This window comes from Monodelphis domestica, chromosome 5 (assembly GCF_027887165.1).
Source record: "Monodelphis domestica isolate mMonDom1 chromosome 5, mMonDom1.pri, whole genome shotgun sequence".
Classification (NCBI taxonomy): domain Eukaryota; kingdom Metazoa; phylum Chordata; class Mammalia; order Didelphimorphia; family Didelphidae; genus Monodelphis; species Monodelphis domestica.
In genome coordinates, this window is record NC_077231.1 from 310,078,756 (window position 1) to 310,090,838 (window position 12,083).

The 12,083-nt window shown below is 41.1% G+C and overlaps 1 long non-coding RNA gene across 1 annotated transcript; it reads left to right on the plus strand.

The window, feature by feature from the left end:
• The first annotated feature begins 791 nt into the window (after positions 1-791).
• On the plus strand, positions 792-5,867 carry LOC107650207 (uncharacterized). The gene is made up of 2 exons (XR_001625307.2): positions 792-2,290; positions 5,702-5,867. It is a non-coding gene; the product is annotated as an uncharacterized LOC107650207 (long non-coding RNA).
• The last annotated feature ends 6,216 nt before the right edge of the window (positions 5,868-12,083 follow it).

The window sequence follows — 12,083 nt, forward strand, 5'->3', positions numbered from 1 at the left end:
TTACAAATTAGGAAACTGGGACTGAGAGTGCCAAAATGTATCAGAAGCAGATCTTGAATATAGGCCTTCTTGACTCTGAGCACAATATTCACTAGGTCTTTCTGCCCTTAGTCACCACTAAGTAAGTAAGTAAATAAGTAGTAAAAAGACTCTTTAAGGTCCAAGGATAGTATAATGTGAAGTGGGAGATGGGTTTCTGGTAGCCGATTCTCCAAAAGGTTTTCAGCTCCAGATTTTGTTAATCAGGGGACTGCAAACATGTGTAAACCAGGAATTGAGAAGGGCCCCCAACATGACCTCTTTCCCTTACTAGAAGTTAGATCCCACTTCAGGGAGAGAATGAATTGTTTTGTTGTTTTTTGTTGTTTTTTTTAATCCAGCCCTCAGGGATAGTGAGCCTAACTACCTCACTGTATCACATACCCTAGACACAAAAATAGGTGTCTGAAAGCTTTCCAGTTGGAGACTAGAAATTTACTGTCTGGAAGCCAAATATTTGTTCAAAGGCCTCTCAAGGTGTTGGAGTGGAGGGGCAGGAAATCCTGGGAGACTCACAGATTTCATTAGCTTGTGTTGCCCAGAAATGCAGTGATTGTCCCTTCATTTTCACCTGCTTTCTGTCATCATCTTACTGAACTCTCCCTGCCCCTCTCTGAGAATCTTCTCTCTGTCCTTGCACCTCTCCTGAAAGTCCTCTCACAGAGCCATCTCTCCCTCTCCCTCTCCCCCCTCCCTCCTTTAATCACTAGGAGAAAGGAGGTTTCAGGGCAGTCAGTTCTCCAGAGCCAACTAGTTCCTTGCCAGAGAGTTTAGCTTTATAGCCCTTTGCCTTTTCTCTAGAACTCAAAGAATTAAAACAAGGAATGATGTGGTCTTGTTTTAAGAAGAGAAACTAGGAGGAAAAACCAGCAACTATTTCCTTTGGAATTTAAGCTTGCCTCTGATAGTTTCTTTTTTCTTCTCCCTCTCTGTGTCTGTCTTGCCCTCCTTTCCTCTCCCTTCCTCTCGCTCCTTCAATCTCCCTTTCTTAAGCTTCTGCCCTCTCTTCACTCTCTCCCAGCCTGAAATTCAAAAGGAAGCCTGTGTAGGACTGAATCTGCCATTCCTTCTCCACGTCTTCCCCAGGGGGGCCCTTGGAAGGGTCTCCACCCCGCTACCTTTCCTCCTGGAGCTCATTCCGAGACTTACCGAGTGGCCCACAATGTCTCCCAACCTGCCCACACACACACCAAACTGGAAGTGTTTTCCTCCCCAGTACTCTTTTCCCTGCTCCTTCCACTCTAATTAAGCCTTATCCGAGGTGTAGGAAATGGGGGCGGAAAGAGATGAGGGAGACGAGGGGCTGCAGGGGACCCAGAAGCCCAAATCGAAAGTCTTTTTGTGAGGTGGCACTCTAGCTGCGATCATTAACTCTCACTTTCGCTCCGTTTTAAACTAAGACTCACTTACATCTTGTTTATCAAATTCGTTTTAATTCCTCTTGGTCAGGTTCCAAGAGGGGTGGTGGAGATTAAAGGCAACTGCGAAATCCAATTAGCAGCCCCGTCTTCTCCAGGCCGAGATGCTGGGTCCAAAGGAGATCAAAGCAGATACTTTCTGGACGACTCTGTTCATTAACCGGCAGGCGCCTCACACTGCTCTGCCGGCTCATTACCGAGCCCAGGCCTGGGGACCGGATCTCCGACGATCCCACGACTGGGTCGGGGACACCCGCAGGAAAATCACCAAGCCCGACCCACTTGGAGAGTGCCCATCCCCCAGTCAGGCCTCACGGTGGGTCAATTGAAGCAGAGGGACGGCTCCGAGCTTTAGGTGCCTACCAGCAATCTGTGTCCCTTAATTCTCTTAAAGAGTGCAGGCAAGAATGCACACTCACATCCACAAACACACACACACACACACACACACACACATACACACATACAGAGAAGAAAATCTAGGTAAATCCAGATTTCACTGATCGCCTAAGGCCAGAGGATCGTTCTCTGAAAATCCAACAACTCTAACTGATCCCTCCACCTTTGTTCCTGTAGCTATCAGCCTCTCACACTTTTTCATGGAAACGCGACCCAGCTCTGCGCTTACTCTAGCGGGGCAAGTCTGAGGTCCTCTGCCCTGCAAACGTAACTAGGGGGGGAAATCCTTTGCCTTGTCTAGGAGACACAGGAGACCTCGGAAAAGAAATGACTCACCGGTGGCCGGCCTTAGGTCCCAGGAGGAGCCTTTTCCAGTGTCCTGAGGACTTTTGCCCAGGCATCCAAGCGGCTCTTTGGCATGGCCTGGAAGACAGGTCAGGCGAAAATGTGGGCGTCCATAGGGGCCTGATTCGTTTTGGATCGTGGGGAAGACATGTAGGGAGGGGGAAATGGGGTGCTTGGCATCCATCAACACTTCGACTGGGATAGTAGAGAACGAATTTAGGGAGAGAGAGAGAGAGAGAGAGAGAGAGAGAGAGAGAGAGAGAGAGAGAGAGAGAGAGAGAGAGAGAGAGAGAGAGATTGGTTGTGAGTGTGTGTGTTTTTACTCAGAATAATAGCACTGAGACCCTCCTCTGCAATCCTTAATTTTTAAATCATCCAAGAAAACCGCAGAAACGATGACTTTTCTCTATGGCATTCTGCTTGAGAAAATCCTGGTTAAGCTTTTTAGGCGTCGCCAGCCTTGCAGTCAGAAGGGGGGGGGGGGCGCTGTTTGGAAGGGGGTTGGGATGGAGAGGAGGGTGGGGTGGTGAGAAAGATTTCTCCAGAACCCAGGCTGCTTGGTTTTCTTTTGTTTCTCTGAACCCTGGTATTTGGTCCCGTTTTGGCTGAGATCTGGGTGAAGATTGGGGGCCACTCTGCCAGGTCTTTTGTCCCCTCCAGCCTTCAGAGGGAGGGACCAAAAGACAAGACCCCCGCACCTGCAGGCCTCTCCAGCCTTCTCAGACTCTCTGTCCCTTCAAAACATCCCACCTCCTGCCTCCCCGCCTTCACTAGCCTGGGCAAATAGAGAGAAAGAAGAATTGGACAGGGGCATACACTCCTTCCCGGGTGCTCTGTTCGAACCTGGGGCTAGGCGGTCTCTAACCACCTCCCAGATCTGCACTTTCACGGGCCCCAGGCCATCTCATTATGCGAAGGCACGCCGAGAGCTAGGGATTACCTTTCTGGGGCCGGACCCCTGCCTGGAAGCAGACTGAGCTTTCATCTCCTTCCCAACCCAGCAGCTCGGAAAGGAGAGATGGAGGAGTTTGGGAAGGGGGTGGAAGATTATTTTAGAGCTCTTCTCCCAGAACCTCCATTTCTCTGCTGGTCAGTTTCCCGCGGATGCTCTCGCACTCCGGCTTGGGGGCGCGGGGTGGAGAGGGGCGGGGGTGGGGAGAGCAGTGTTATAGTTTTTACCAGTCAGTTAACCAGGGGATCTTAATTTGTCTGTGTCTTGGGGAAAGGGGAAAATCTCGAGGACGCTTTTAATGTTTGAATATTTCCTTCCCTGTCATTCTTTAGTTGGCAGAGCCTTAAATTTTGTGGCTGCACACAAAGGGAAGGGTGGCTAGGGAAGAGGTGAGCTGAAAAAGGCAGGTGGGTCGTAAAGCGCTGCATTTCTTTTTCTCTTCTCCCATCCCCTCTCCCCTCCCCTCCCACACTTTCCATGCCCAATTTATTGCATAAATAAATAAATAAAGGGATTGAGCCGAAGTTTGAAAACAAAGCCTTTCTCTAATGAGTTTTAGCTCTGCGATAACAAGCACTGGCCGACCTCCCCACGAAGCCAAAGCCAATGGCAACTCTGGTTTGTCTCCAAACTTCCTTTTGCACTGCCCGGGTTGCTCCTTCAATGTCAAGAGAAGGGAATGGGAAGCGGGACGCTATTTCGCACCCCAGAAACGCAGCCCGGGCAATGTACGTTTTGTTTGGAAGTCCCCCCTACTCTGCTCTCCTTGAATCCCTTTGGAAACCCTCCCAGAAAAGGGGGTTTGTTTTGGATGCCAGCAGAAAGCTGGGCAGGACATGGCACCAAGGAGCTCATCCAGCGCGGGGTGGGAGGGAGGTCAGAAGAAGACCTACTTCTTGGCCAATGGATTGGTGTCTGTGTGCATTGCTTTGGTCTGTTTTCGATTGTGAAATTAAACCAAGACCAAGCCAAACCCCTTAGCGTTTGTTATCACTACTTTTCTATTGAAATAGTGTGCTCTTAGTCGTTCGAAGAGGACAAAACCGTTTGCAGAGTTGAATACTTACTACTTTTAATGTGTTGGAAGGTATAGCTCTTTCTTAGGGCACGAAGAAAGACTATTTTGAGAGACGCTGTAAAAACAAAAATCTTAGTTCTAAAATACTTTATAATGCTTTGAGATCCATCTCGTTTTTTTGTGCTATTTTGATCCAGGTTTTGAGTCGACATTATTATCATCATTATAAAAAACCCTTGCTATTTAAACCTCTTATTTCCTTATTGCTATAAAATGGCTGTTGCAGATAACAGGAAAGCAGGGTTGATTTCTTTTTCTAGTCCTCTCCATCGTTTTCTTCCAGCTAAGAAGTGGAAAAGAGTAAGATGGTTCCACTTTCCTTTCAAAGTAAAGAGTTCTCCTTTCCTTTCTTTTTCTCTCCTCTTCTCTCCTTCCTCCCTTCTGTCTCCTTCTTTTCCCTCTTGCCCTCTCCTATTTTCCTCACCCTGTGGAACAGAGCATGCAACTGTGTGCGGAGTCTTCCAGAATCCAGTTGTCTTCTGTGGCAAAAACAGGCAGGGTGGACCCTTTGCTTTGGGAGCTGCATGGTGTCCAGACCAGAAGTGGGATGGAGGGAGGTGTTCTCTGGGAAAGCTAGGATCTGCTGAGGTGAGGGAAAGAGAGGTGGAGAGTAGCTATGAGAACAGGAGCCTAGTAAAGGCCATAAAAGGCCCCCTGACTCCCAGTGTCACTGACACATGCCTTGGCAGCCTATAGTCCAAGAGCTCTTAACCTTTCCAAGTGGCCAGAACATGCCAGATTCTCTGGAGAGGAGCAAGTTTCCCCACTAACTCCCAGCTGTTCTACCTTGTCCCTAGCAACCTGGGCTCAGAATAGAAGGTTAATCCCCTGATGAGTGGAGCAGGCTTCCATCGACGACCTCAGTCCACCCAAAGCCTCCTTTCTGTGTTGTGTTGCCTCCAAATGGCAGACTCTTTTACCTGTATCCAGAAAGTCAGTGTACCTACCACCCCAGTCCCACTAGATCTGGCCCTCAGACAAGATATGGAAATATCTGCTAAATTGGGTTCTTTCTTTTACCACAAGCTGTGGGCTCCTCTACTTTCCTTCTTTCCTCCCCCCTCCTTTTCCCCTTCATTTTTCCCCTTCCTTCCTCCAGTCTCAGCTGGGCTCCTGCTCTAGCTCACTCTTCCGGGCCCCTGGGCTAGGGGATTCTGTCTCCCTTAGATTCCCCCTTGCTTTTCTAGCCAAACATTGCCAGCTCAGTATGGTTACTTCTCTCTCTTTTCACTACATAATAGCTTGAGTCTAGACAAAGCCTAACAGCAGATAATATAAAGAATACCCCAGCCCTGAGTAACTCTATGAAAACCCTAATCCTGTGATTGTCCCCCACTTCCATTCATTATAAGAGTTGCTGGGGTTTTTTTTAACGTCTTGTAAAGGTGGTTGGAGCCATTTACAGTGTAGGCGACACAGTGTTCTTGGGGATTCCAGTTAATTATCTCCAGATTTTTTTTTTCTTTGCAGAAGTGGAGTTTCACCAACAACAACCAGAGCATTTGCAAACCCTAAACATCTTGAATCCATAATTACAACCTGCAGACGGGACTGGACAATAAAACATTGGGGCCTGAGATTTGGGGAAGCCTTCTGGGACAGGGCCTGGAATAAATAAAAAAAAATTTTTAAACAGCCTCTTGTGTCCATTGATCTAATTGCATGGTTGGCTATTTTAAAAATGAAGGTGCCCCCTTGCCTCCGAGAAATAGCTACACACTCCCATTACACAAACGTCCACTGGACTTGTCAGAGACTGAGAGCCCTACTCCATGTCCTTTTGAGCTTTCCTGAGACTTGGGGCCCAGGCTGAGCTAGACATTCTTAGAGCAGTTGGGGAGAAGAGCAGTGGAGAAGAAAAAGGAACAACAATGACCAATATGGAAGTGTGTTTTGCATGATTATAAAAAGAAAGGAAAAGAAAAGAAAAGAAAATTGGGACATTTAAAAAAAAGAAGAAAAAGGAAAATCATATATGAGATTGTAAACACTCCTTTGTGTTGTTTAGGAAGAATACTCTGGCTTGTTGGAGTATTTACATTTAGCAGCTGTTTTAAAACAAAATCGTTAATAAAAAAAATAAATAAAAGAAACCCAAAGGAGTCCCTGAAGTGGGACTTTCTCCTTTCCCCCCATTGAACCTGGAAGGGTAATAGAAGGGCTCAGTTATAATTACAGCTATGTAAGCCATACACACACACACACACACACACACACACACACACACACACACACACACACACATACCTATTTTATTGTTTTTAAAAATTATCTGTGCCTCTTGTTGTACATTATAGCAAGTCATATCCAGAAGTCCCCACACAATAATAGAACTTTCCCTTATGACAAATAAAAAGGATTAAGCAGAAAAGAAGCAATCAACCAATGAGTATTTATGAATAACTTTGTATATCTCCATACTGGTCATTCTGATGGTCTTTACAATATTCAGCCCTATTCATCACACTTCTTTGCTGGACATCTCATTATCTGTCCTCCAGGATTATTACTCTTTTTTCCTTTACTCAGATTTCCCTTCCTTTTTTGTAATCTTTTCATTCACAGTTCCATTCCTTTTCCTAAATATTCAGGCTGATCCCTAGCCCTAGACTTTATATAATTTTGATCCCTGGAAATCAATATACAAGGATAGAACAATAATAACTGTCTTAATACTCAATATAGATATAAAAAAATGTAACAGTCCTCAACAGACAACAGAGAACAACCAGGAGGGAAGTAAAAAAGAAAAGGTATCTTCTCTTGGATAGACATAAGCAGACAGGCTTGAGGCCCTTCACTAATGCAGGCTGAGAAGTTGGGGTTTCCTGGAAACAGACATTTATTTTAATTTTTGTTTCTCAGTGCAAAAACAGTGACTTCCTGTGCCTGGGAATCCTTGAGGTTTTCTGGACTGCTGTTTTTCTTTCCTCTCTTTAAAATGAATTTCATGTTTTCAATTGACCGATACTTATTTTCTCTTCTTCCTATTAACCCCACTCCCCCTGAAAATGAAAAAGAAAACCTTTGTAATAAATCTGCATGAATAAAACATGTTTCCAGACTGGTCATGTCTAAAATATAGAACTTATACTTGCCTTGGAATTAATTTTCCAGGATAGGCAGAAAGTATAGTGGGGGGAAAGGAAAGAATCCATCCATTGAGATGGATATATATTTGAGGACATGCCCTGAGTCTCCAAGACAATTTTATGTCTTGTGGTTTATGTAACACTTTTCAGCAAACCACTTGAATTCTTAGTGAATCACAATTTCAAGGAATAATTTTGTGAAGAATCTCAGTCCTCAGAGATCAATGGAGGGTAAAAACAAGTGCAGAAAGCAGTTCTCAACAGAGTGGAAATCGAAAAAGACTAAATCAACCCTGCATTTTTAACAATGTTCAGAAAAATGTATGGCAATGTGTTCAATTAATTTCCTTGGTGTTGAGAATTCTATATGCTAATATATATATCCCATGTTCCAATACAGTGCCTGGTTCACAGAAGACCCTTAAATGTTTGCTGTTCTATTTCTTGATTGGTCAGTTGCCTGGTGTATAGGAATAAGGAATATCAGGAATTGGATCATAACACAAATCTAGAACTTGTCATTGACCTTGAATTATCTATCCTTGTCCCTCTCCTCCTTCACCCTTCCCTCTATTTCTCTTCCTATCTTCTTTTCCTTCTTTCTGCCTCTGTCTCTGTCCCTGCCCCCCATCTCTCCGCACCCCTATTTTGTAGTATTATTTACTTGTGTAAAGCCATATTTCTCCCTGTAAAAGTTCCTGTTATTCCATCTCCTTTGCATCTTTTAATTCCAGACACATACTTTTTTTTGTAGTCCAGATTTTGGGGGTGTTCAGTATATGCTTCTGGAAACTCTTCCATTATTTTTGGCTATCCACAATCTTAAAGAGTATTTGAGGCCACTGAATGTTTAAATGTAGTATCCACAATCAAGCAGTATTTGTTAGAGACAGGAGAGACTCAGGATTCTTACCTCAAGACAGGAAACCTATCCAGTATACTAGGCTTATATTATCTTTCTGTTTATCTTTCTATCTATCTATCTATCTACCTATCTACCTATCTATCTCTATCATCTCTTTATCCATATTGATATATCTAGACACATGCATGAGCTGTATTATATACATTATATAACTTTACTTATAGATGTCATATAAATATGCTTGTATAATATATGTATATGTTATGTGAACATTCTATTCTACATATTCATATATACATGCACATATACATACAGATACATTTACATAGAGTCCAAATGTTCTTCCATATATAGGTGCAATATGTTTATACACAAGTGGGATATTCTGTTAAAAATTATAGTAATCTTGGGTTTGACAAAGGTAAAATTCCAAATTTTTGGAATAAGAATTCACTATTTGGTAAAAATTGTTGGGAAAACTGGAAAGCAGTTTGGCAGAAACTAGATATAGATTAATATCTTACAGCATTTACCAAAGTAATATAAAAATGTATACATGACCCAGGTATAAATTAAAATATTATAAACAAATTAGAAGAATAGGGAACATTTTACTTTTCAATTTATGGATAGGAGAAGAATTTATGAATAAACAAGAGATAGAAAGCATCATGAAATATGAAATGGATAATTTTGAATACATTAAATTGAAAGGTTTTGTATAAATAAAACTAACACACTCAAGATTAGAAGGAAAGTATTAAGTTAGGAAAACATTTTTTATAAACAGAAGTCTCATATCTAAAACATTTAGAGAACTTTGTCAAAAATATAAGAACATGAGCCATTCCTCATTGATAATTTGTCAAAAGATATGAACAGCCAGTTTTTGGCTTAATAAATTAAAACTCAAATCTCTCTATATATTTTATATATATATTTGCTCTAAATCATTATTGATTAGAGAAATGCAAATCAAAACAACTGAATATAATTGCATACTTATTAAATTGACTAAAATGATAAAAGGGCAAAATGACAAATGTTGGAGTGAATGTGGAACAATACGGATAACAATACATTGTTGGTGGAACTGATCTAACCATTTTGGAGAGCAATATAGAGTTATACTCAAAGAGTTACAAAAGTGTGTATATCTTTTAACCCAGTAATACCAATTTTAGGTTTATTTCCTAAGGTGATCAAGGAAAAAGGAAAAGAAACTATGTGCTCTAAAATATTTATAGTAGCTCAGTTTGTGATGGCAAAAAACTGGAAATTGAAGGCATGTCCATCAATTGGGAAATGTCTGGACAAGTTGTGGTATAAGATTGTAATAGTACTACTGTCATAAAAGTGACAAACAAAATGACCACAAAAAACCTGGAAAGACTTATGTGAAGTGATGCAATGTTAAGTGAGCAGAACCAGGAGAACATTGTATATAGTAATAGCAATATTGTATAATGATCAGCTGTGAATAATTTAACTTATCAACAAGTCATGGATCCAGGACATCTTCAAAGGACTCATGATGAAAAAGGTTATACACCCCCATAGAAGGAACAGATGGAATCCAAATGCAGATTGAAACATGCCATTCATCATTTTATTTCCTCCGTGAGTTTTTCTCGATTGTAAATAATATTTGTCTTGTTTCACAACATAATGAACAGGGAAATATGTATTATGTGATAATATATGTACTATTACCTGCCTTCTTGGGGAGTGGGAAGGGGTAGAAGGAAAGGGGGGGAAAGAATGAGGCATAAATTTTTAGACATAGCTAATGTGAGAATTTTCTCTTTGAGCAGAAGATTTATTATAATTTATTACATATTTATAATAAATCACATATTTTTATGTTGTAGATTTAAAAAATAAAAATAAATGGCACCAGAAAACTTCAAGGAGAAGGAAAAAGAAAGCAAACAAATAAAGAGGTATAGATATATTTTTTAAAAGAATAAATGCATTGTAAGGAATATGTCCCTCATGTAGGATGTTAGCTCCTTAAAAATAGGGACTGTTTCCAGTGTTAGTTTTGTAACCTCGACTTCCTAGAACAGTACCTGAAACAGTGCTCAATAAGGGCTTGTGAACTCAAATTAAACTAGAGTTCAGGGAAGGCTTTGTAGAAGGTGGTTAGTGCTTCCCAACACCCTTAATTGCTCTGTATTTATTCCCTGTAATTTCTTTTAAATTTTTATTTATTTATTTATCTTTAAGTATTTTTCCATGGTTACATGATTCGTGTTCTCTTCCTCCCCCCTCCTGGAACTGACATGCAATTCCATTGGGTTATACGTGTATTATCACTCACAACCTATTTCCACATTTTCTTTATATGTTTTCCATACTTATCTGTATAAATACCTTGTCACATCTCTTGCTAGAATCTGCTTGTTGGAGGTGAGGATGGTCTTGATTTTTTTGGTCATCTTCCCTCCAAACCCTAGCACAATATAGCATATAATTAACAAAACCTTGTTGAATTGAAATGAATTAAAGGATATTACAGAATTGCATATGTGTGTAAAATGCAGATATACATTTACATGTAGATACATATAGATACACACTCCTTACAGTAATGAAATCACAAGTCAGGTCAAAATATGTACATGTACTTGTATGTCTATGTGGATATATGTATGGATAATTGACAAACTATATGAGAGAATAAATATGTATTTACTAGAATATATATGATCTGATTTTATACTATATTGCATCATATATTTTATGTTGTTAGAGTATATTCTGTTTGCTGTGTTATGCTATGTTAGATTATGTTATGTCATGATATATTATATTATTCTATATTATATGGGAAGTCCAAAAGTAAAGCATAAAATTTCCCTAATAGGGGCAGCTAGGTGGCTCAGTAGATTGAGAATCTGGCGTCACACACTTCCTAGCAATGTGATCCTGGGTAAGTCACTTAACCCCCATTGCCTAGCCCTTGCTGTTCTTCTGCCTTGGAATCAGTACACAGTATTTATTCTGAGATTAAAGGCAAAGGTTAAAAAAAACTTCACTGATACTTTGGATGTACCCTATGTGACATTGTATTGTGTTATATTGTGATATTAATGCGGTATAATAGTAATATTTGCATTGAGTACATTCTTAGAGGTGGGTGGGGAATAAACCCAGGACTGAAATTAATCCTCAATAAAATGGCAGTTAATGAAGGAATGACCTTTGACATGTTTTTGTGTTTGTGTGTCTATAAGTTCATCCTAAATTAAAATACATAGTGAATATGGAGTTGCACAAGAACTTTTAAGTGAAAGAATTTCCATTGCCCAAAGGTGAATAGTGTTCCAAAGTGAGCTTGATGTTGACAGATATGAGCTGAAAGAGGAATGCTTGCAGGGCACTACTTCTTTCATCATTCTTCAGATCCCCAGTGCAAATGGTGAGGGCTGGGAATTTCTGCCCTCTTCACTTTCTTTGCTGTTTATGATCGGTTAAGTGGTCATTAATTCCCATTGTAACTCAAGGTGTCTGTCTGTCTGCATGTTTGGGGACTAAATAGATGAGAAATCTCCTTCCCCAAGACTGCCTATAATTGAGGCAGTAATTGGAACTCAGTCTAGCTCCAGATAAGAACCAAGAGGGTGGCAGGACCCTGTGTCACTGTACAAACTGAACCTTGGACTATGCATTGTCCCCTAAATAGCAATGTCATAGTAAACTCATTTACCACCTGGTTGTCCTTGAGCTCAGCTGATTAAAGTTTAATCCAGGGTGGGTGCCCAGCCTTACAATGTTATTTAAACACATCAAAGATAATAAAAAAAAAAAGATTCCAGTGGGAGCCAAGCAGCCATGCAGGGCTGCCTCTCTCTCTGAGGCCATACTAGATTTTAGCCCGACTTCCAGAGGT